The sequence below is a fragment of the Dermacentor albipictus genome, chromosome 4 (genome assembly GCF_038994185.2).
Source record: "Dermacentor albipictus isolate Rhodes 1998 colony chromosome 4, USDA_Dalb.pri_finalv2, whole genome shotgun sequence".
NCBI lineage: Eukaryota > Metazoa > Arthropoda > Arachnida > Ixodida > Ixodidae > Dermacentor > Dermacentor albipictus.
This window is the reverse complement of record NC_091824.1, coordinates 114,551,372-114,576,245: the sequence shown is the minus strand read 5'-3', so window position 1 is coordinate 114,576,245 and position 24,874 is coordinate 114,551,372. Positions and strand designations below refer to the sequence as shown.

Sequence of the window (24,874 nt, the reverse complement as noted above, 5' to 3'; positions counted from 1 at the left end):
GGAGACCCTGACGCGATTAACACCATGAATAAGCTAATATGCGAGGGAATAGAAAGTAAACATACTACCTGTTACAATCTCGGCGCAACCAGATCCAATAATTTCTCTGGAAAGCGCTAATTCTGCGCGTATATCACTCCCCATGTTAATACACCTGATGACGCTGATTCACGATATGAATCAACGAATAAGCGCAGAATGGCTTTAGTAGGAAAAGAAAGACAGCATAATACACGCTACAATGTTGGCGCAGCCAAGTCCAATCACATATCTTCAGTGGAAAGCGCTGATTCGGCGCGTATATATCTCTCTCTATGCTAATGCACGTGCCGACACTGGTTCACGCCATGTATAAACGAATATGCGGGGATTGGCGTCCATGGAAAAAGAAGGTAAGTATATTACCTCTTACAATGACGGTGCAGCCAAGTCCAATAACGTCTCTGGAAAGTGGTGATTCGGCGCACATATGAATCCCAATGTAAATGCACGTGCCGACGCTTATTCACGCCATAGTGGAGCAACTATAGATATATTTCAGTATTTTTACATACGGCTCGTCTATACCCTGATTCCGTAATGTCTGCATGACTGCTGAGGTTTCCACTGAATCAAACGCTTTCTCGTAATCAATGAAAGCTATATCTAAGGTTTAGTTATATTCCACACATTTCTCTATCACCTGATTGATAGTGTAGATATGGTCATAGTGATAGTGTGAATATGGCAGTGTGTGATAGTGTGAATATGGTCACTGCAGCGCACCTTGCCGAGCACGTCCACATCTTGTATGATGTCAGGATTAGCGCAGAGTATGAAGTATATTTCAATTCTAGTCTCGCCATTCGGGCTCCTCCACGTCCACTTTCGGCTAACCCGCTTGCGGAAGAAGGTATTCATTATCCGCAAGTTATTCCGTTCTGCAAACTCTACTAACAACTGTCCCCTGCTATTCCTAGAACTTATGCCATATTCCCCCACTGACTTGTCTCCAGCCTGTGTCTTGCCTACCCTGGCATTGAAGTCACCCATCCGTATAGTGTATTTTGTTTGGCTTTACTTATCGCGGATTCCACGTCTTCACAGAAGCTATCGACTTCCTGGTCATCATGACTGGAACAAGTCGCGTAGACCTGTACGACCTTCAATTTGTACCCCTGATTAAGTTTCACAACAAGACCTGCCATCCTCTCGTTAATGCTATAAAATATCTGCATGTTGTAGCCTTGTTAATCAGGACTCCGACGCCTAGTTCTCGTCTCTCCGCTAAGCCCCGGAAGCACAGGACGTGCCCGCTTTTTCGCACTGTATTTGCTTCATTTGTCGTCCTAACTTCACTAAGCCCTATTATATCCCATTTAATGCCCTCTAATTCCTGAAATAGCACTGCTAGACTCGCCTCACAAGATAACGCTCTAGCGTTAAACGTTGCCAGGTTCAGATTCCAATGGCGGCCTGTCCGGATCCAGAGATTCTTAGCACCCTCTGCTGCGTCACAGGTCTGACCACCGCCGTGGTCAGTTGCTTCGCAGCCGCTGGGGATGAGGGCCGGGGTTTGATCGTTGTATTCATATAGGAGGTTGTGGCCAAGTACTGCACCAGGATGGCCAATCCTGCTCCGGTGAGGGAGTGCGTTACCGGTTCTGGTCACCGGGATCAGGCCGCATTCCAGGCCTGTTTATGCAATTTTATCAACACGCGCTTTTTTTAATCCGGTGGAAAATTGCGTGGCACCGGGATTCGAACCACGGTCCTCTTGTACGCGAGGTGGATGCTCTATCTCTACGCCATCGCTGCTTCGTCTTCTAAGTTACTAATATTCTAATCTTAGTATTCTAATATTAATTCGTAATAATTGACATAAAAATATAGCATTAGTATTCCTTAAAGAATGCTGTGGTGACATTTGACAGCGGAATATGCGACTGTGTAGAGGACACGAAAAAAAAAAGAAAGAACTGTTATTATGCCTTTATTTAAACCAACGTTTCTGATTTACCTTTGTCCTGATCATGGCAGAGTACATACTACAGGTATTTACCTGAACTAAAGTAGAATCCCCTGCAAAAAGAAAGTCGCAGTTTTGTCCGAAAGGCGACTGCGATTTAACCGCGATTGCTAGTTTATCTTCGCGCGTTTGGCTCGTACATATAGAATACAGCGCGCGGCAACGATATTATCGCAATTGGATTTTGTACTAAACCTTATGGTGACGGCGACGGTAAAAAAAAAAACACCTGGAATGTCCACAGAATTGCTATTGCAGTAGAAGGCTTCCTGGTTTAACATCTGAGCTGTCGAAATGACAATTTAGTTTGAATAACTACATTACAGCGATGCTTTTTTGCAGTTGCTTCACACAACCGCAGAAATATGCCACCAGTGAAAGTAGCCGCTTCGACGTCCCCTAACAACACTCTGATATAAACAGCGCGTTGCGTTGTTGTGCAGGTATTCCTCACCGGGTTAATGTGTTGACGGAAATGTACACCACGGAGGTCACAGCCGTGCTGAAAGAGGACAGAAATGCTCCATGTAAGGTCCCTAGGCGCGCAATTTCAATACTTTGCCGAATACATGCCAGAACAAGTCTTCTTTCGTCTCTATTTCGAACCAACCCGCAACTTTGCTTAAAGGTTCACTGTCATTCTCATTAATAAACTGCGACACTATTTCATATGTCCCATAGTGCATTTATTAAGGCGAGCTTTTGTTTTTGCTAGCCGCGCAATTTTCGACGTTACTAAATAGTAACTTCTCTTCCAAGTAAAAGTTTTTCAAAGCTGCTGGGATGCATATTTATATGTTTTATTGATATACATTGTCACTATCGATAAAAAACCTTTTTACGTCAGCACCTTATTCGATCACCTTTAGTTCTGTGCATCCACTCTTCCGAAAGGCACCAGTAACAAACACTTCGTCCACTTTATCCAACAGATGTCGTTTACCACTTTCCGCTATCGTAATCAATTTCTCCTTAAAATGCGACTCTTGTGGCCTTCACGGTCACTGAATTTTTTTGTTTCACTGTCACTTTTTCCTCTCCGTCCGCTCGGCTGTCATTCCTTTGTAAGCCACGAAGAGCCGTTAATGAGCCGGGCCATTTGTCGCGACCGGAAGACAATGTGCGGGCTTTTAGCGACGTTTCAGGCGGTCGAAAACGCATCTACCCTCTCGCACAGACAACTGCGGAAGTGCTCCCTTGAATTAAAGAAACGCTCGAGCCAGCGGTTCGAATGAATTGGACAAAAGGTCTCGTGATTCCTGCCAGTACTGTGCCAACTTGGGTTCGCAAAGCGAAAAATGCTCGCGTCGTTTACGATCATTTGAGTCACAGTGAGAAAAGTCGTCAGGATTTCCTTTATTCTTTTTTTAAGTTTCTGTAGGCAACTCCGTTGCGTTCGCGCACTTTAGTAGACCTGCTTCCATTACTATTTTTGTAGCGACCTTGGCCGGGTTCCGAGCTACCAAACTTTCCACACGCTCTCCTCGAGAGGAGCGAGTCTCGATTTGGCTTTGAGGGTGCATTTAAATGCGTACGGGAAAATGTTTGTCCTTCACGCTATCGACCTTTTTGCTATCGACTGGCTATCAACTCGGTTTCGCAGTTTTAAGCAAACAAGCGTAGCGTATACACAAAGCGCTGACAATCGTGACTGGAAAAAGTATTACGGCGCTGCGCGCCGCGCAAATAGCTGAAATTTCAAACAAAACACCGCGCACCTTCTCGCTTGACGAAGCCTGCTCTCAGTCAAAAAGTCACGGTTACACGCAAAAATACCTCTTCGTAGTACGTGTTTCGTCACTCACCATGACTAATCTTCCAATGCTAAAGGGCGTTATGGCGCAAAGGAAGGCAAAACAGAAAGCAAACGAGGTCGGGGTAGATGCCGGTAAAGGGAGAAGGCCAGGAAGGAACGGCGCCTGGGAATGCTTCTAGAGGCAGTGGGGTAGAGTGTCTCGGTTTTCGTAGATGCTCGCCTTTTAGCAGCATGCTAAAAGGACATTTCTTTCATCTTCCATCGTAATTTCGTTTTTCTCCTCATAAGGAATCGATTAGAAAGATTATTTCGATAAAACGCCCCTCAGACAGAGTTTTACAATTTCCAGTGTATAACGAATATTTGCAATGAGACCTGGTGAGGGGCCCTTTCAAGAAATTTACCTATTAAACGAGTGGTGAACGTTACCAAGTAATGCTATATCACTCTGTATACCAAGTAATGTAACTGTATCACTCGTATAATGAGTTTGGTAGAACCATTGTATACAACGTGAACTGTGTGTTGCCATGAACTGTTCATTTACACGCCTGCTTGTTCATATCCATACTGTATAGCAATACGCTCGGGTGGAAGAATTACCGGCTTGCCTCAAGGCTAGTACCACCCATACCTTGCATCATCCTCCCCCTTCTCCTCATTCTAAAGATGGATGGCACCTTTTGGGTCATATGTTGTCCATTAACAATACAGTTCTTTATCGGGCCCTCTACTGCGCTAAGCTCATGCGGACTGGCCGTTTTTTCCAGATGGGGAGAGGCGCAAACGTGAGCGGCCTGCAGATGCCCACCAACCTGTTGGTGTAGAACTCAATCAGACAAACGCAGAGCAACTATTGCAGTTTAAGCAAGTGTACTCCCCTTCGCCGCTGGTGTAAATTTTTGGCAGTCGCGTAATCGTGTTCACGATTGCGCTGCTGCCAAGAAATTGCCCCAGCACTAAAGTAGGATACGCTTCGTAACTGCAGTAGCAGCACTGTGTTTGTCTAGTTGATCTCTGTGCCAACCACTGCGGCCGATTGCGTGTGCACCCCTGCTGACCCGGTATTCTTCCCGATTTGGCTGCGTTTGCCAGAAGACGGATATTTAAAGCTTATTAATGATTGGCTTCTGTCTTTCTTGCGTTTTATTTCATTCAAATGTGGGACACTCGGTATGTTCTTGTCAAGCATGCGAGCTCCGCCCATGCCGTGCCTGACCTAGCCGTACCTGGCGTGCAGTGTTTAAAGATAGAAAGCCCTGCCAAATAGATTATTATTATTCGTTGGGGTCAAGATCAGCCCCAAAGGGTGCAAACATTTCTTAGGGCGTAAAATGCTGATTATTTATAAATCCTTAAAAGGGTAGTAAGAAGGTGAGCGTGCATATCTAACAGCCGTGTAGCAGCATGCCCTCTTTCATTTATACTTGCCTCTCACAATAAGCGGAAACTCGGTAAAACTCTGTCCAATCGTTAGCACTCAATCATCTCGAACATGGTTAAGTTTTATCAGGCTCTTTCTTGAAGCACATTTATATAGACGTTTATTGTTTTAGCAGAATATGATGCGTTCCTTGGCATATTATGTGCCTCTGCCATGTCTGCAGTGAGGAGAAAACTTTTTTCAGTAAGCCGCGTCTCGAATGCGGAAGTAAATCTAAGGTTAAACGCATCTGCGTGTTTTGATTATATCATATCAGATTTCTTAAAGAAATCAAACCATGTTCTGTGGCATATCCACCATGACTATTTTTTAAGTCCGTGTCTACAGGCAGGTGCGGAACGACTGCAAAATTGGCAACATCCCTTTGGTCTACAAAGCAATGAAAGAATGTTGTTAATAGCGTTTTATTTGTATTACAGAAAGACAGTATAATCAAGTGAATTGATTTCATAAATATTAGATTTTTTGGCAGTATTTTGGCAGTATCAAAGTTTTGTCAATTTTGAAAGCACGTGTGAAGAGACTTCCGAAACCCCGACGAAACTAGTGCGCAGGCAATTCTACACATAACCGCAGACACATAAAACAAATAAATTGGGGCTATAATAGTAATGTTTGGCTAAACTGCGCAAATATAGAGATTAAATTATAGCTGTTTCGGAACATGTAGATGTACTCTTCAGGGAGTTATGCAAGGCACGACCAGTACTCGAGACGATAGATGGAAAACATGATATCTTGTGAAAAATTAACGGACAGTCAAACTCAAGACACGCAAGAAACTTCCGTAGTCTCTCTAAACAAGATGAGATGTTGATGGATTGCCGCACGCCGTGTCTGAGGGATGATCGTTGCATGCATGAGATGGTCAAGGCCATGGACAGCGAAGAAGTAAGAAAAAACCACACACGCAGGGAGGCAAAGCAAACTTTCGAAAGTTATTCCGACACTCTGTTAAACTGATGCATGGCTACGTCGATGAACAAGTTTACGCTGAAAGCCCGGCCGAGCGCCCGAAAAAAAGTAAAGCTCGTTGCAGTCGAGCGACTTGTTCCGTTAAGTGTCACGGCATATGAACGTCAAAAGAAGTCGGCGCACTCGGGAAGATTCCTTCAGAACTTGGTCCTTATTCATGTGGGTTCTTTCTATGACTATCTATTATAACTGCGAGCCGCCCTAAGCCATGTGTATTATCTACAAGGCGTTAAAGGGGGTTCAAGCGCGTCTCTTTCTTTTCATTGCAGCATGAGGTGGTTCAGAAAGTTCTTCACACGTTTACTGCGAGAGGTAGCTTTGCGGCTATAATAGTATTTCTCACCCAGCGCAGGAACAGTTCATCTCGTTGCGAAAGCTGCTCTTGCGCGAAGTCATTTGACTGCCATACACGCTCCGATATCGTCAAGCGATGGTTTGTGTAATCTATCCACGCTGATATTTCTTCAGAACCAGTTCCAGAAACTATCAGCCTTTGCCCTTAATGCTTGCTGTCACGGTTTGTGTTGCTGAGAAATAATCAAAGCGTATATCAGCGTTCACAGCAATAATGAAACTGCTGTGTGGAGGATAGTAACCAAATATGCCAATATACATCGTACTCATCATCTCTTTAGCACGCGTTAAATGAAAGGCGGTTAGCCCACTTTCATCTCATTAAATCAATGCAGTTTTTACAGCTTTTAGTTACTATAAACGGGGAACAAAAGAGCAATACGAATTTCCCCTATATGACGTTTAAGTCCACATGAAAAAAAAGGAAACAATTCTGATTTTTAGGTGAGTATTTAAGGCAAATGCAACATTTTTTGTGGCGAAGACGATCAGATCATTATGAAAAAGCAATTAGATCAATGAAGTGATCTTCAGAAGCCGTGTTAAACCTGCTACCCTACTGTCGCACACTTCCACGAAATATCACCTTCCATGAAATATCAGCTTCCTCAATGTACGAATTGAGATTACCTTCATGCAATAGGAGAAACATTCTTCTACTTTGCTGACATACAAAGCGTCTACGCAAGCAAGTGTGGCGGTTAATTACTAGCGCAAGCTGCATGTGCTACTTCAGTTCATTGGCACTACATTGGACAATGCGAAGCAGTTCTTTTCCGCGAAGCACATCAGTTGTGGCGACGATGAGTATGTATAAGAAGAACGTAAATCTATTTCGCATTAAGACACGAGGACATTGATGTGGATGTATACGTCGGGTCAGGGAGACGACTAATGCGAATAAACGTAAACCCGCCTTTGTGGTTGCCTGGTAGAACAAGAATGATGTTTTACAGCGAAGCTTTCAAAGTGAGTTTCACAGCCATTCTTGTGCGGCGAAGGACGGCTTGCGGTGGCGTTGTTCGCTATCAATCAGCAGCGCAGCCTTCGTTGGACTCTCAAATTTTGTTTCCTAATGCGACGCATGCTTAGGGTCTTCCTAGGCACTTTGGCGACAGGCAGGAGGCTAAGTAGGTACCTGTTTTGTCACATCCTATAAAAAACGTTTCTTAATGCGACGCATGGTTAGGCTCTTACCAGACACTTTTGCGACGGGTAAGTGGGTAAGTAGGGTCCTCTTTTGCCACATCCTATAAAAATGAAAATCCAAGCGTGCGATGGTTGCGCCGAGCCTGTGACGCCGAGTACAGCAGCCCAATGCTTTGACAGTTATGCCGCGCCCGTACCCATGGTTTCTACCGCACCAACGCCAACTGACTTTTTGAGACTACTGGCTCACACATTCCGTGACATAGCACGAGCTAGATCACGTGTGTGTGCCCAAGTTTCCGTTCCGACACATGCACCTACCACTGTCTTACCCTTTCGCCGGGAGCGGTGACGTCTGAATTGATTCCATTCTTGGCTCGAGGCAGCTACCACTTTGAGACTGAGCGCTGATACGATCTTGAACGGGTGAGGTAGGTCTTCACTGCAAGAGTCAGGCAACGACGACGAAGCCGGGAATGTTTTTGATGGAAAAAAAGTAGAAAAGATTGTATTCACTTCATTGGTGCATGGTTGTGACTCATCCGCATCTCGAGCGGTTCTGATCAACACGGGGGCCAGGACAGCCTTAAATAACCCCTTGCGGTCTTATTGTCGTCGACGTCTTCTTCAGGAGGCTGTGGAAGTAGGTTCTGCCGTCGACGACCTCTTGCCTTTCGGGTTTTCTTTCCTTCGTCCTTCCCTTTGTGTCAGCTCGGGAAATAAGAAGAGGTGACGTTGTTTCGGAGAAGAGGACAATTATGTCGATGTGGGGACGCCCACTTGAACGCTCGTCACATTGGACAGGTCAATCACACGGGGCCAACAAGGCCTTAATTACCCCTTGCGGTCTTGTGGTTGTCGGCGTCTACCCGGGGAGCCTGTGGAAGCATTAGTGCTTTCGCCAGGCTCTGTCGTCGGCGGCCTCCCGCCCTTCGGTTTGTCTTCATGCATCCCCTTGTGTCAGCTCGGGGAATAAAAGGAGTGACGCTGTTTCGAAGATGGCAATTATGTTGACACAGGGACGCCCGCTTGAACGCTTCTCACACTTGACAGTTTGATGTCCAGGCTTACCGAACAGCCTTTTCTGGGACGAGGCAAATCATCTTGTGATGGCAACGTACGCTTGAATGTCTCTCACACCAGACAGGTTGATCATAATAGCGCCTTTTGGGTCAGCCCAGATCACAAAGGAACACGTTGTAGCGTGTTTTCCTGGAGCAAAGAAAAAGACACAAACAAAAACATGTAACGCCATTACCATCATACTATTGCCGTTGTCGTCGTCGCCTTGCGTTTGTCGTTACACGCATCCTCGCGTCAAACACAACAGCTTTCTTTAGACAAACACATTGGTCCATCATAGAAAATTTGAGCTCTTAGACTTCACTGTTGCTGGACTCGGTTAGATCTAGATGAGGCGTTCTTTCTTGTCGAAGTTATCCCTAATAACTCGGCTTCTGCTTACACAGAAGCCCAGAAAAATCTTGGAATATTGTTAACGGCCATAACGATGATAACAATCAACTGCTTCGGGAAATGGGAAATGTAATTCGATGTGGTGTGTGCTGCGTTGGCCTACAAAACGGTTGCCTACAATTCGGGTTGATGACAGCATTTAACCCTATGGGTACCTGCCGAGTAGCGGAAATTTATTCGTTAAATTGAGAGGTTTGTAAAATCAGGATTCGTTAGATCGAGTTTTAGGTATGTATTCTAATCTATTGCAAACGGACCCACAACCGTTTTTTTTCTTTATTCTTCAGTGTTGTTAGTTGTAAGTAAAGCTGCCGGTAGGTGATTCCAGACCGCTGACGTCCTGAGCATGAAGGATGCCGAGCAAGCAGTATTGCGGGTAGTGAGATGCCAACATTACGCGGATGGTCAATGCGTGATGAAATGTAGGTACGTGAGATGAAAAACGCATTTTGCAAGTCTTCGTTATGTGTGATAACTTAAAAAAAAGGCTCCGTCGCGGCACTTTTAAGCGTACCTCAAGGGGTGGTAATAACACATTCATGAGTGTTACACTTCCTGAACGTTCATAGGTAGAACAAATAAATACGGGCTGCGCGATTTTGTACAGCTTCAGCAGCTGCCATTAGTGACGTTGTTTGGGGGCCCGTATTGACAAAGCACGTTCTAATTTAGTGCGCACTAAAATATATATAGTAATCATTTCACAGAAGAAAGTGCTGTAGAAAATTTTCTTTGTATATATCCCAGCATGCTATGAGCATTGCCGACAATGTATCTGACATGATACAAAAGACACGAAAGGTTCGAGGTTAGAAAAACACCGAGGTATTTGTACGATGTAGCAGGTAGTAAAGATGTGTTGTTAATAAAATAGAGTGGGAGATTTGTGGTTTTACAACGTGAGAAGCGCATCACTTTGCATTAAGTTTCATTAAGGGTCAATTTGCCATTTATGATACCAGATAAATATGTCGTCCAGGTCAGTTTGATGCGATTCAGCGTCGATAATATTCCTAATAATACGATAAAGAGCACAATCATTAGCAAAAAAAAGTTTAATTGAACACGAAAGGTTGGTAGGCAGGTTGGTAATATGGACAAGAAAAAGTAAGGGACCGAGCAACGATCCCTGTGGTAAAGCAGATGTTACTGCAATTACCAAGGACTTACGGCTGTTAGCATGCATGAATTGTGAACGGTTTGGTCGGAAGGACTCAATCCGCACCAATACGGTAGGGTCAAAATTGAGTGTTCCGCCAATTCATTAACAAGCAAGTCACGGAGAACTTTATGGAACGCTTTACAAAAATCTAGGAATATACAATCGACTTCCGGACCATGGTCAAGAAAAGACTGAATGACGTTAGTCGAAGTGAGAAGCTGCATGTGTTTCACAAGAAAAAAGCATTTTCGAAAGCCATGTTGCACACGGGTGAAGAATGCGTTGGCTTCGAGAAACTTCACGATGCGAAAATATATGACATGCTCCAGCGATATTGGATGATAATTAGGTGACGAGTGTTTGTCGCCAGATTTATGGACTGCAATCAGTTTAGCTATATTCAAGTCCTCTGCTAACATGCGAAGCTCGTGGGATTGCTCGAATATTTTACATAATATGATAGCGGTGCAAACTTCTGTGTTCATCAATATTTTAGAGATAATGTTCCCAGGGCGGCTAAACGAATTCAGTTTTAGGTGTCGGAACGAAATGTTTTTCGCTACCGTGAGAAATGTTCCGTTCCGGTACTGCTCTGGAACGGAAAACAAAATGATCCGCAACGGTTCATAATAGTTTTGGTTCGCATGCAACTTTTACAAGCAATGTAACACTAAAAACATAGTACTTATATTGCTCAATAAGTGAATTATAAATTCTGAAATCATGCTCAGTGTCTTGAGACAAAGTGAAAAACGCACATGGCACGCTTGCGTAGTCTGTCGTTCACCAATCGCTTCTGTCATTCTTCGGCAGCTTCGCTGGCACACTTGGTTTGGTTTGGTTTTCCTTCTATGATTGCGCCTACCCACTGCGAAGGATTGGCGAATAGTTTGGTGGTATTAGGAGTTTTTTCTTACTAATAAAATTGGTAAAGTTGTCAGGAAGAAATTAATAAAGAAATAACGTCAACGCCATGAATTGTCTTTGTTGCTGCAGTCGCAGTCGCTTGGCCGCATCTTCTTCCTCCGTCGACTCCCACTGCCTCTGTCACCGAGCTCGTTATTCGCTGTGCTTGGAGCGACCAACCTCTTCTTTAGGTATTTCTGACGACGATTTCTATTCACTTCCCATGTTTATTTCACACATACGCACGTGGGCGTATGTGTGAAATAAGAATGCTATGGGTAGCATCTTTTGAGATGAAACCCATCATGAAAGAAGGGGCACAGAAATTATGTATTTAATATGCTTTCCACGTTAGTTGGTTTTCCCTAGAGACGCCTATCAGATTTTCTTATGCGTCTGAAACTAACAATTTATGAAGCGCTGTTTCATTCCAACTCGATTTACTGCCAACTGGTTTGGGGTACAGTAGCAAAACAAATATCTCACTAAATTAACTACTCGAATTACAAAAAAAATAAGCCAGAAAGTTTGCTGAAAGTAGCTATACGCTATACAGAAATCAATTCTTCGTTAACTATCAGATTATGTCTGTTTTTAACATGGTTGAAAACCGATTACCATATTACCTTAGGTTTTCACCACATGAAATGTCTATTTACTTCAAATCTGTTGCCAGATTTGAGCATAACGAAAAACTTGGATGATAAAGGAGTGCAGATGACTGCGCAGCACCTCCTAACCATGCAAATAATGGCGAGCTAATTGCGCAGTTTTTTGTGCCAAATATATTGAATATATCCTCCATAAGTCAGTAAAGTCATAAACAAAGTTAAGAAGCAATTGGTAAATAATTTTTAGTACATTTCGGGTTTTGTTTGCTGATTATCTCTCATATTGTTTATTTATGTCCATTTAAATTATATCATTTTGTATTGAGGTTATACAGTCGTGTCCTTTATAGTACGATGTCGCGCCAAATTTATGCACAGGGCCACAGGCACACTCAAGTTACAAAATCGTAGCCTTTTGCCTGCCCTCTCTTTCCTTCTTTTGAAGGTTGGAATGGTTTCATTCATTCATTCATTCATTCATTCATTCATTCATTCATTCATTCATTCATTCATTCATTCATTCATTCATTCATTCATTCATTCATTCATTTCTTCATTCACACAATCGATTTCTATGTCGTAAACAAATCTGAATGTCATATTTTGTTTCGTAGTTTGTAATCAAGAGTTTGGTTAGCTAGCTGTATCTATAACTCATGCCGTCGAGCCGCCGAAAAGAACTGGTGCAAGCTGACCTTTTAAAACACTGAGGTCTTCTTCCGCATGATAAGAGGTAAATCATTTGAAGCAATCAATCAATTAATTTTGTCGCTTTTTGCTCAGTTCGCCCGCCTCCCTCCCCCTCCCGCCCCTTCCCTACTTCTTGCTCCTACAATCAGGATGTGGTTTGACGTATACCGAGAACGAACGTGGACGTTTCGATAGCTGAACGCTGTGCTGCAAGACCATAGTAATCAGAATCTTGGCTATTCATGAACGCAAGTATGTTAAGGGGAAAACCTAGCCAGAATGATTGCCAGTTTCACAATTTCAAGTCATCAGCTGAGGAACTAGCATATCAAAGTGAGAGACACACATAATCAGCACTAAGAGATTGTTTGACATTAATGTTCGCAGATGAACGAAATAGTGCTTAGCGTCTGGCCCTCATATAATTGTTTCATGCACCCAAATGCAATAGCCTTAGTCCTGGATGAACACACAGCTTCTGGTACGAGAACAAGAAGCAGGCAGGCAAGCTTCATTCAGAGTAGCTACTAAGAAGCCGCCAATCGATGACTCTCCATTTAATCAACGACATAGACAAACTCGCAATATATCGGGATGCTGTATAAATTACTTTACGGTATTTCTTTCTGGTGCGCGTATTCGCTATGCCAACAGAATTAACTTCATGAGCCTGCGCCGTAGGCTCCTTTAGGAATAATAAACATACAAAAGGACTTCTGCCAGCGGTGAAGACTTGCTGAGATGGTGTCTTGAGAAGTTCAAGCGTGGCAGCCTTAGGTAAGCTCGAAGAAACATTTCGCCCAAGCTTATATGCTTATATGCGCAACTGCAATTTCATCTCGACTAAACACGACTGAGTCAGCATAATCCAGAGAGTCCCGTGACAATTTAGTTTGCGCGTTCTTTTCGAAACCGTGGACTGGTCTTCGCTGTCCTATATCTCAGTGAAAGAAACGTCCAGATTACGTTCACGAAACTGCGTATTATTTAGCATGAGCAGTTGAGTGGATTCTGTGAAGATTATTCGCCGGCTTTACACAATGTCGCTGACTAACTTTGGCAAATCCTCCCCTAGAGAGGCGCAAGCACTTCCACTAAGTTGTTGAGATTTCTGTCCGAGCTAAAGACTTTGTATGCATGCGTGAGGTCATTGCAGTCTCCACACATCACCAATGATATAAGGCTACCGAGGGGTGAGCAACGCTTTGAGAACCACAGGTTCAGAAACTTTTTTCAGCCCAATCACTGCTATCCAACCATGATCGCTGCACTGATGAGATCTCAAACATACCTCTTGAAAAGTGTTTGACTTTGCTGCTGGGCCGAGCGTCTGCCCAATTTGGCACTGTTGCTAACTTAGCAGGCCTAACTGTATCTGCAATACTGACTCTCCTCTTAGCAGGCGAACGTGATTAACGGCAGTTTTTTTCTATATACATCTTTCATACATGAATAAATTTGTGATAAAAGTTACCCTAATATCTTTTAAGTCCTACGACCTTTCTGTAAGATCTACCGCTTTTCGACACTGACTTACGAGAACAATCTTGACCATTACATTGCGTTGTGAAAAGGAAAAATGTGATGTTTATTGAAGGGGTGACGAAGCCGTCAGTAGCCCACTCTGACAGAAAGAGACTGAGCTGTCAGTTCAATAAATACTGGATTTATCTAACAGCTGCCACGTCCCAACTGCTATAAAATAAAGCATGCTTAATGAGGAATCCATCCACATATTGCGTAAAAAGCACACTCTCATTTTTAACATTCCTGTGTACTAGAAAATATAATCAAAGTAAATGTAACTCATACCTAGACGTTTGCAAGGTGCGCGTCTAAGACTAGTATTACCCAATGCCTCTTGAGTTGGTATTGCATGAAGGTTTATTACTTCTAACTTTAAGAATAAACAAAGATACTATAGTGCATGTGGCATGGATTTCATCTTTAGACACGTTCCTTGGCAAAATATCGCTATACCTCACTGCTATGTCGTCGATAGCTTCACTCTACTGTTAAAGCATTGGTCTTTATTAACTTGAGGATGCTGTACAATCCCATTGAGAGACAGCTCAGGCCCCCAAAAATACGTTCACGCCAAAATCTGTCAAATAATTTCTGTGTGAGCCCACCCGCAATCATCCTGCTTTTTAGAGTATGTGTTTATGGCGGTCACAGAGAGCTGGTCACAGAGCCCCCGCCGTGGATAGGTATATAAGAACGAAACTTACAATTTTAATGTCGTTCACCACCAAACTTATTCCATTACGTTTTGATTGTTCCCACGTTTCAATAAAAAAAAAGTATCACGAATAAAGTACTAAGACGTCGTGTTTACAACTGACGTTTCCTGGCACAAACATACGAATCGAGTTTGTGATAAGCTTCAAAAATGTTTAGTTATCGTCTTCGCCAATTCACTTGCGCGCCACTTTAGGCAGCACCTGATAGCATTGTCAGTGTAACACATTCACTGTATCAAATTCGCATATGCCGCGTTAAGAAGCCATGCTTTAACATGCAAGACAGTTTAATCTGTTATGCTTATATACATTTTTTTAAGGAACGACCAGTTATCCGCACAAGCGATGGTAACAGAAAAATATGTATTTTGTTGTATGGTCTACATGGAGGAACTACTGGTCGCATATCCACTTCCTGTACTTATATACCAACCCTGTATGAAATGTGCTATGTTTTAATACTACATATGCTACACAACGGATTCTTCTGGTCAACCTAATTTAAAACAAGATACATGATTATTTGTACTGTACGCTTACAATTTGACGAGGTAAACTTTATGTATAGCTGCCTTTAGACATAATGTGTGCTACTATATCCCTTGACAACTAACATTTTCACCGGTGCTTTATTTCACGCGTTTTGTTCAAACATACACAGCTCAATTAACGCATCGGCAAATGAACGAAAGCATTTTCTTTCTTTTTTTTTATCTCAGACATGATTTTGTTTTGGCGACTGCCAGTAAAATGCAAGTAGTTTCCCCAACCTCGCACAATGCCTCCCGTTTGTTAGAATCGCTGAATTCTCGGCAACCAAACCGCACTGGACGCAAACATATTGCCGTGTTGCACTAGACTGCGATACGGCAGTGCACACATGAGCGGGGAAAAAGAAAACGAAAGTTGGTGATTGCTGCGATCATTCGAACCGCTCCGGATATGCGCACTGCAAATAAGCTTTGCCGACCATAAGAGTGTAGGCAAGTTGTTGTTTTATTTTTTTTTTCTCGCAAAGTTCGGGACACGGTAAAAGACGAAACAGTGCCGAGCAGGGACAGCACTGTTTTGTTGTGCATGCAAACCTGCAGAAGGGAATTTCTTCTCAGGAAGAGGAAATAATTGTTCTGCGCTTATCTCTCGAGTCCGTCTTTCTGGAAACAGCAGCCGCGCATTTCGGATGCAAGACAGGCGGAAACGGCACGAGAACAGAATCTTTACGCAAGAAAACAAAGATGCAAAAAGAAGCCTCAATCTGCATAGTAGCGGCATTACCGAAAGCTGCCATGCTTGCGACCATGCAAGTGACGCAGGGAGCCTGGTTGCGTCTGGAAAACAAATAACCATTGTGCGGATGTCCTCATGATGTCGCGTCGCTAAACATCAGCAAGGAAAGTCAGCCCAATTTGCCGTACATACAAAAGTATTAACAATAAAGACGTTCTTACGCGCAGATTTGTAAGGGTTTCCTGGGTGGCACGAAATAGCTAGGAGGGCTGCGCTTGTATGTCGACTAAGCAACACCAACTGCTTACAGTAATTAACTGCATGAATCGCTTCTGCAAGCTCCTGCTTCATAGCGCATTGGGTGGCTAGGATTCAAAAGAAGCAAAACGCGAAAGAAGCAGCCTTTTTTTTTCAGCCAAGAGACTCCAGCAAGAATGGTAAGGGCAACAGCTATGGCAAAGGGGCGCGCAGGAGATAGAAACAAGCATATACTCGACAACGTTTGCATTCACGCTAACGGGCCTTTCTCTCTTCTTCATTCTTTTCTGCGGGGACAGCAGTTAATAGTTCTTAGTTGGCTTGGATTTGCTAGAAGTGGTCGCCTGTCGTAACAAGCCGAGCAGGTTTTCCTAAAGTAAGGCTGCGGCGACTTCGCAGTAGAATCGCACTACAATACAGATGAAAAGAACGGAGGACATTTTCACGAAAAGAAAAGAAGAGACGGGAGCCGGGAGAACGTGTCTCTAGGATGCTACCTCTCAACGGGATAAAAGAAAGTGTTCACACTGGTATAATATATCCGTGTCACAAATTGCTGTTTGCACATAATAAATAGATTTCCAGCTTGATCTGCCAATACATTTGCAGGTTTTTATCTTCTTAAACATTCCTACGTTAGATTTCTTTGCATGTAGATAAGGCTGTGCGACAACTATGGCTTTACAGCAATGTCCCGTGTGCAGTATGAATATGAGCCACTGTTTTCTTATTTTTATTAGCTTGGTATTTCGCGGATAATAGAACCACAACAATAATGGTTCAAAAAATGTTCAAATGTTTCTTCCACTCGATTATTTTTGTACGTGACTAAAGGGGATCGTATGGCCTAGGTACGTTGGGGTAATTTGCTTACGCATGTTATACGAAACGCTTTGATGCACAACAGGAAACGCAATACACACAATAATGAGACCATGGACAATACTGGCATGCAATTAATAAAAGAGATGCTAGAACATGTGACAAAACTTTTAATATATACTATAATAAAATGCAGGTGTGTTAGTACATAGTAATATTTCTTGTCCAAGACAGAAAACGAAGAGGGAAAACGACTATTAAACTAAATGCTCCTTTTTTTTCTGCCTTTCTTGCACTTTAACAAGAGGATCACAGCCTGGTACCGCACGCAGATGAGTTAAGCGGAAGAAAACTGCATATCCTCCAAACCTTAACTTCTCAAATCAGTGAGGGCCCAACTGAGCCTAGCCCTCGCACATTCACGGTGACCTCAGACGTTGCGCATGGTGAATTTTGTGCTGGGTCAACGAGGGTCTCTAGCGGACGAGCTGGAGTGGCCAGCGTTCAGTTAAGCAGAAGTAAAGTGAATTATCGCTGCACTCTCAGAGCCGGCAAATAACCGAGCAGCAGTGTTGGGGAAGCACTCAACACCAGAGAGGAATGGACGTGTATTGAGCCTTGACGTCGTTGGTCTGGTGCCATCTGGATGCGGCATATATTTTTTAGAGGGGGGGGAGGGCATGCACTTGACCGGCGAGGGGTGGGAAAGGGTGTGGGCCCGCGACTGCACTACCACTCGTCGTTAATTATGAAACGAATTCGAAGGCTTAAACCCAATGCCGTATGTACTTTGTAACTCTGTTAGTGGTGGAATGGTGGCCTAAATCCCAGCACTGAAATTGTTAACAAAATTGCCAGCTGAAAAACAGCCAAAAACACCTTATAACAGCATGGCTACTTAATTACAGTCTGCTAAAAAATATTACCGAACAGCGCATGAAGAGTATCCCTAATAATAGCAAATGAGTCGGACAGCACTTACGCTTGCTGCAAAGTCTAAAAACGCTAGATTTTTTTAAGATCTTTTGGACGCCTTGGTTTGATTGATTTTTCAAGCAAGGAAAAGAAGGATAAATGAATAACAGGAGTTCTAATCAGGACTGAGACCGGTTGGCTGCCCAGCAATGTAGTAATGGGAAATTAGAGGTAAATATTAAGAGAAAGAGAGACAGTCGGGAATATAAATGCGCACTGGTCTCGCCGTCGTAATGCAGTTTTCAGCGCTTTGTGACAGAAGATCACTCGGTCTAGTTGCTTTCCGTAATCACAGCACAGCTTCTGCGGCCTTGCGCAGGTGTGCTGGGCGAGAGAAAGATTCCAATGTCTTGGCCATTGAGAAAGCCCTTCCGTCAAGCGGGGGTAGAGCGGCGCATAGGGCAAGCCTCACGTCTTCGAAGGACCGACAGTAGTAAACAATGTGCACAACAGTTTCTTCGGAACCACAGGTATTCCGACTGGCACCACTCGCCATTGCTATCAGGAGTGAGTACGCCTTGGTGAGTACATCGAATAGGCGTAACTGACAAAGCAGTGCTCCTACACCTATAGGGGAAGAGCAGGTAACAGTCGCAATTGCAAAGAGAGCTGGAATGATTGCAGCCGATGGCGAGTGTAATCAGGCGTGTGTGCAGCTTCTGTAATTTCATGGCATGTCCTAGCTTGCTTAGACATCGAACAGTGATTTATAAAGAAATAGAAACAAGATTCGTTCCTTTGTGCGCTTTCCGAGCGTCCTTGTTCGAGGCGTCGTTCCCAGAGGTACCTCAATGAGACGACTGCCAATGGAACAGGATCAGATGGAACAGAGAACAGGAACAGATGAACAGGCTGTGCGCTTTTCGTGCCTCCGGCGCAAGTTGTTCACATGACCCGCGACAAATAGGACATGGGCGGCACTGTAGAGCTGCCGTTAAAGTTACAGGATGTTGCGCACCGAATAGCCGGTTGTTGATTAACGTAGTCCAGGGTTATTCACCGGGCGACCAGCTCCGAAGAAGCTCGTCGCCCTGTGTATAACCTAGTGGCATAACCTAGTGACCTAGTTAATAACCTATTGACCTAATAACATTTAGTGACGTGCCCAAGGGGCACTGCAACGCTTTTGATCATAATAATTAAATCATACTATACACGATATTACGCTTCCACGAACACTCAACCAAATGTTAGTTTCATGCAGCGGGAAACGTATAACGCCGCTGTAAGGATCGGCCATTCCTTCTCACGGTTTCGTCAAAACCCCGCGATCTTAAACTGCTCATCATGCCGCAATGGCCATCTCATATGACTGTTGGTTGAATGTGTGAAAACGTCACGCCATGAAGAGTGACTAAAGTGTCTGTAATGGTAAACATGTTGATAGTACATTACGTAACAGAAATATATTGATACCGCGTTCAGTGTGTCAGCATAAAAATTCAGTTTCGTATTTCCAGTATTTGGCGGCCGCCTTCCGCTCGAGCTGTGCGGGTTCTCTGGCATAGCCAGATCGTGGCGTGGCTGTAGTTTGACTGACCGCTACCGCAGTGTGCGTGGGTCTGCGCATTCCAGCGCGTCTTTGCAATTCCTGCACACCACAGACTCACTTTATCAAAAGATATAGACACGCAGCGCGAACGTGGTGTTTGTCGTGTTCGCAGTTGTCGAATTTGCGTGAAACGCGCTTCACAAGCCGCTTGCTCATAATGAACGTGAATTGCGACGCCAGTGTACAGTTGTCGGCTGCAAAGCCGAAGATAGCGATGCATGGCGTCGGTTACCGCAAGACCCGCAGCTTCGGCAAGCATCGCCTTCCAGCGTTGCTTTTGCACAGTGGTGCGCTGCCGTATGGCTCGATGCCAGCTGTCAAGACACCATCGCAAAGCTGGTTATATCGTCGCCTAAGCAAGACTCGCACGGCCACTTGCGCGGCGCATTACGTGTCGGCCATGAAGAAAAATCTAGGCGGCTTCTTTAAACTACTTCGAAGATATTTAACGACGCAGCTAGAGGGATAGTGCTCGCCGTCGAAGTATGCAAACTAAATAACAAATCAACCGTAGCTTGAGGCATCGCCATGGCTGAGGGATACCCTTCGAGTTTTGCGTGTCGTAGGTTGCCGAACTGGAATCAGTATACCTATATGCGTGAATCTTCAAAACCATTATGAACTGAATGTCACGGTGAGGTATACAATAATACGATTGTCGTGGGAACCGCGCTGCTGCTTCGCAGCCTCCGCAATACAAGCCGTTGGAAGAGGAAAGGGAGTTCCAAGGATGAAGATGGAGGACCGTATTTCATTGCCGATAACTCCACTGCTACTGAAAGCATTGAAATACTTCTTTTATTATTTTTTGCTGCAAAGAATTTCTATAATAAGCACCGCTCTGGTGGAGCTGGTTATAGTGGAAGAACAATCTGTGTCTGTGTGAATTCGGTAAAATTATAGCAAGCGTGAAAAGAATCCAGAGTTACTGCCTTGAAGACAAAGGCAGGCAGCTCAGTCTTGTTAAGTATTTATTAGAGAAAAAGGTGCACTTCAGGGTATGTCGGATGCGATAAGGTTGATGACGAGTGTGCTGGGAGTCTTAAGCGCTTTTGCATAGGGACACAATGAATGTTGCCGACGATGGCATTCGGTATCTCAAAATCACATATTTACAGCATTATTTTCTTTTTTTTCATGCGCTCGCACGAATGTTTTTGTGGTTGGGATTGCCAGTCTGAGTTTGTAGAGCCTCCCATAAATCCAGTCGTGAATAATTCAAATTTACCGCTTTCTAATTTCTTTAAAGCTTAAATGTGCTGAAATAGCAAGAGTCCTTTGCAGACCATTGCTTTTTAAAGAATGTGTGCTTTTTATTTACGATGAACCACACGAGGCTGTTGAACATCAGCCACAACAACGAATAAAAATTCGTCAATAGAGGAAAGAAAGTAGGAAAGAGGAAAGCAGAAGGCAGGGAGATTAACCAGAATAACGTCCGTCTTTTTTTTTTTATTTCTAGCTCTGCGGACGTCAGCTTCGTAGGTTGTGGTAAAATTAAAACGACAAATGCCTTGCCCCGTTATATCTTCCTTCACTTCATCTACTGTACGACATGTGTAATCAAGAAAAAGCACCGTACACACACCCTAAGAACGGGAGACAAAGAAGGGAGGGAAATGCGCAAATGCTCGTCATTATATAAGCCATCTCCGAAAAAAGGTCATTTCGCCGAATGTTCTGTGCGAAGACGAACACGTTCAAAACCTGTTTTTTTTTCTATGTTACACTACATTTTTAATATTTCTCCCGAACAGTGATTTCTTGGGGTGACGGCAGAATTTCCTGCCGAAGGTTGCAGCACTCATTCGCATCGATGCCCCCATGCGTGGGAAGGAAGCGTCGAGATCTCGCCATGGTGCCGTGGCCACAAAACCAACAAAATAAACCAAGCAGAGGGTGTCATAGGAACTTGGGGGTAAAACATCGATGAAATTAGTGGGCGCGTGAATATATAGAGAAAGGCTACAAACGTGCGTGTAACAATTTTCCGCATTAACATTTAGGAGTGGTCATAGAGAATGCCCATTCGTCATGTGCTACAACCGCTGTTTTATTTTCTGTGTTTGCATGTCATACATGCAACCCTGGAGATGGCAGGTCACGGCCAATGAAGATACGAAATGTGACAAAACACTTTTTCTCTATATACGTTTTTTCCCGAAATGTCGCACGTGCACTCACAGTTCTGGTGTCGCAATAATCGAATAATAAAGGTAACCCTAAGACGTATAACACAAAATCTGCGCCTAACAGCCAACAGAATCCTTGTAGATATTGATCGAGACTTGCACACGAATGGTAAGCCATCTGCTTCCACGGCGAGAGCAGTCTTCTTTTTTTTTCGCTTTGTTTCTCATGCGGCGTAACTTCAGAATGAAATTATATATAAATGTGAAGGCCTTGTTATATGGAGAAACAAGAAAAGAGACACCTAGGAAGATTAAGCGCTCGCAACTGGATTTGCCATTATTGTGTTCAATCTGTTCCTCATAAATTTCTCACAGTACACATCGCAGCCTAGCAGTGAACTCTGCCATATCATCCGGCTAACGCATATTTAGTTTCTCCAAACCATTCTTATTTTATACCGGCCTGTTGGCAAATGTGAGATGTTATTTTCCACGAGAAATTACTCATATTTTAACGTGTAACAACAGCAAGTGGTAGCTAAACGGAGAGAGACAGAATTCGGGAGTAGGAGCAATTTAAAAAGGAAGAAAAAAAAATTTCCAAGTCTCAAGTTACTAGACACAAGCCACGAGACAATTGAAATATATTGCCTTCATTGTTTAATGACACCACCTCTCGTGTATTCATTGCTTGCATTGCGTACTGGAACAATGTTGGTAAATGTGTCTACTGATTTTTAAAGTGAAAGCGAAGTCTGCAATTTCTTTTTTATTTTCATTTATTCTGGCAGGTACAATAATGACATGGCTTATACAGCTAAACTGTTTTCTCACTATACACAACACATCTCAACACCTTCAAGCAAGTACTCCTACGCAGAGCTGGTATGAACAACGTAAGGTTCACACAGCGCTCAAGATCGTTACAAGAATTTCAATACCGGAATGACGGGGGCTTCACAAGATCGCGCTGCACTGCATTCTTTTTCTCTACGCAATATATGTGCCCATGCACAAGGGAATCGTAACAAGTAATCACATCGTGCAGCGTTTCGCGACACACGTGTTGATTCTATAGCGTCGCATTCAATATTCCGACACGCTTAAATGAGTCTCGGTGACTACGTGTTTACGGAGCTCCGATGTGGAGCGCGTAGCCGCAGGTTATATTCCCAGCTTAGCAGTCTCATTCAAATGAGAGCGGAATCGAAAAGCGCTCGTATACCACAACCCGTGTTGCCTGTTTTAGAAACCGAAGAGGTCACAAGTAATGGAACTCCCCACTCCGGCGACTCCAATACCCGTGTGTTGGTTTGAAGCGCTATGCCCCGTGAATTAATCATCCATCGGCCATCCCCACTCGAGAAGTTCGTTTACTCTCCATTCTTCAAAAGCAGTGATATATTCGGCCACGCTAACTTCACGCGTGTCCTAGTAGTAGTAGTTTCCCTTGTTAGTAGTTTCCCTTGTTTTTTATATTTCCTTCAGTCAACGAGAAAATGAGGAAGTAGGTGTATCCACGTCGCAGAAAAAAGCAGCACTGTCTAATTACCTGTCGGCTCATTATTCGGAACCCTCGAGACACTTTTGCTAAATGTGTGTATGTTCACTTTTCTTTCCCTCCCAAAATATTTTGCCGACTTAAGCCTCATAAGCTCGTCCCGGCATCTTCTTTGATAAAAAGAAACGCCGGAGGAAAATATTGCCGGATCATTGATGAAGTGGCGGCTAACAGGAATAATCCACTATGCTTGCATAGTGCATCTCGATAAGCAAGCAAGTGCAATGCGCATAAATGTGCAGGTGCACACCTCACATTGGGCAAAAGGAAGCCAACTGAGTAGGCGGCTACATTACAGCTGGCTTTCTGCGTGCACTGGTAAGGTTTCTCACAAAGCCTTGCCGGTATCCTCTGACAAATGGCCCGGCAGCTGTGCCGTCAGCGCCGCTAAACTCCTAATATTAGTCATGTCCGACATGGTGGGGTGTGTCACGACTTGCGAAGGATGCAACTGAGCTGCTTCGCCCAGCCATAGGCTATTCCCTAACTGACAAAAGCGTTGGCTTCTTTGGTGTAATAAATCACCGAGGCTACATTCCCCCTTCCCCCGTGGCCAATCTTTTCCAGGGAGCCTTAGGGAATAACATTTCGCAGCCCGTTCACTTACAGTGAAGATAACAGGATGGCACATCGCTCAAAGGCAGCTGTCTGGCGCACAATACAAACTATAACGTGTAACTTGCCCTAAATCAAAATCGCATCGTTTTGTTGTGCTCTCTACGTCAGTATTGTGCTCCTTTAGGAGCAGTTAGATCCCTAAAAAATTATTCACGGTTCTGAACTGTGTAAGATTTTGTGCATTGAGACAAACTCTAGACGAGGCATAGCCTGAATAAGCAAACTGTAATGTCCGCCGTCACCTATACTGCACCTGTTTCTGAAATAACCTTGCGTAGAAACGTAAATATTTGAGTGCAAAAGTTGTATAACAATGCGCTGGTGCGAAAAAAAAATCCTGGCAGCACGCACCTCCGGCAAATGTCGACGTCAATGTGGTAAGCATCGAAGCAATTCAGGGGACACAACGTGTTGCCCCGCAGAAGCGCGTCATGCATGAGGCATGCATGCAGCTGGGATACTCTCTCCCACATTCCTTTTGGACACGCTGCGCCATCTGCGTCATCTAGAGCCCACGATTTTTACCCTAAGAGTCTGGCCATTGTTCGACGTACGAGATTACCTACCGAGCGCAAACGAACTAAGTTGGGTGACAGACTGCACTTTCTCCTGGAATTACTGGTGGCTGCCAGTACACCTAAGTGATTTTAGCTGTCTCGTCGAGTGCTTACCACCACACTATCATTCCCTTCTACCTCCGTTTATGGGAGCGAGTGGGGTGGGTAATCCTTGGTCACAGTGATGCATCAAGCAAACTAAGTTAGTAATGAAGGCATTAGGGAGAGAAAGAAGCGCGCGTGCAAGAAGTATGGCGAAGAACGATGGCCACTAATGCGACGCAGTAATACAGGAACGGCCATAATCGTTTTCATGACTCGTTAGCTGGAGCGTCAGGCGGGTTGACAATGGACGCTGAGCCAGCGTCTCGGAGTGCAATGCACGGTCGGTGAGAGCC

The 24,874-nt window shown here is 44.0% G+C and overlaps 1 long non-coding RNA gene across 1 annotated transcript in view; it reads right to left on the bottom strand.

The window, feature by feature from the left end:
• Positions 1–8,550: 8,550 nt before the first annotated feature.
• The window catches only part of LOC139059303 (uncharacterized), an 82,951-nt gene continuing 66,627 nt past the window's right edge, over positions 8,551–24,874 (bottom strand). Inside the window, exon 3 of the long non-coding RNA XR_011514055.1 lies at positions 8,551–8,898. This is a non-coding gene — a long non-coding RNA (uncharacterized lncRNA). The remainder of the gene's footprint in view (positions 8,899–24,874) is intronic.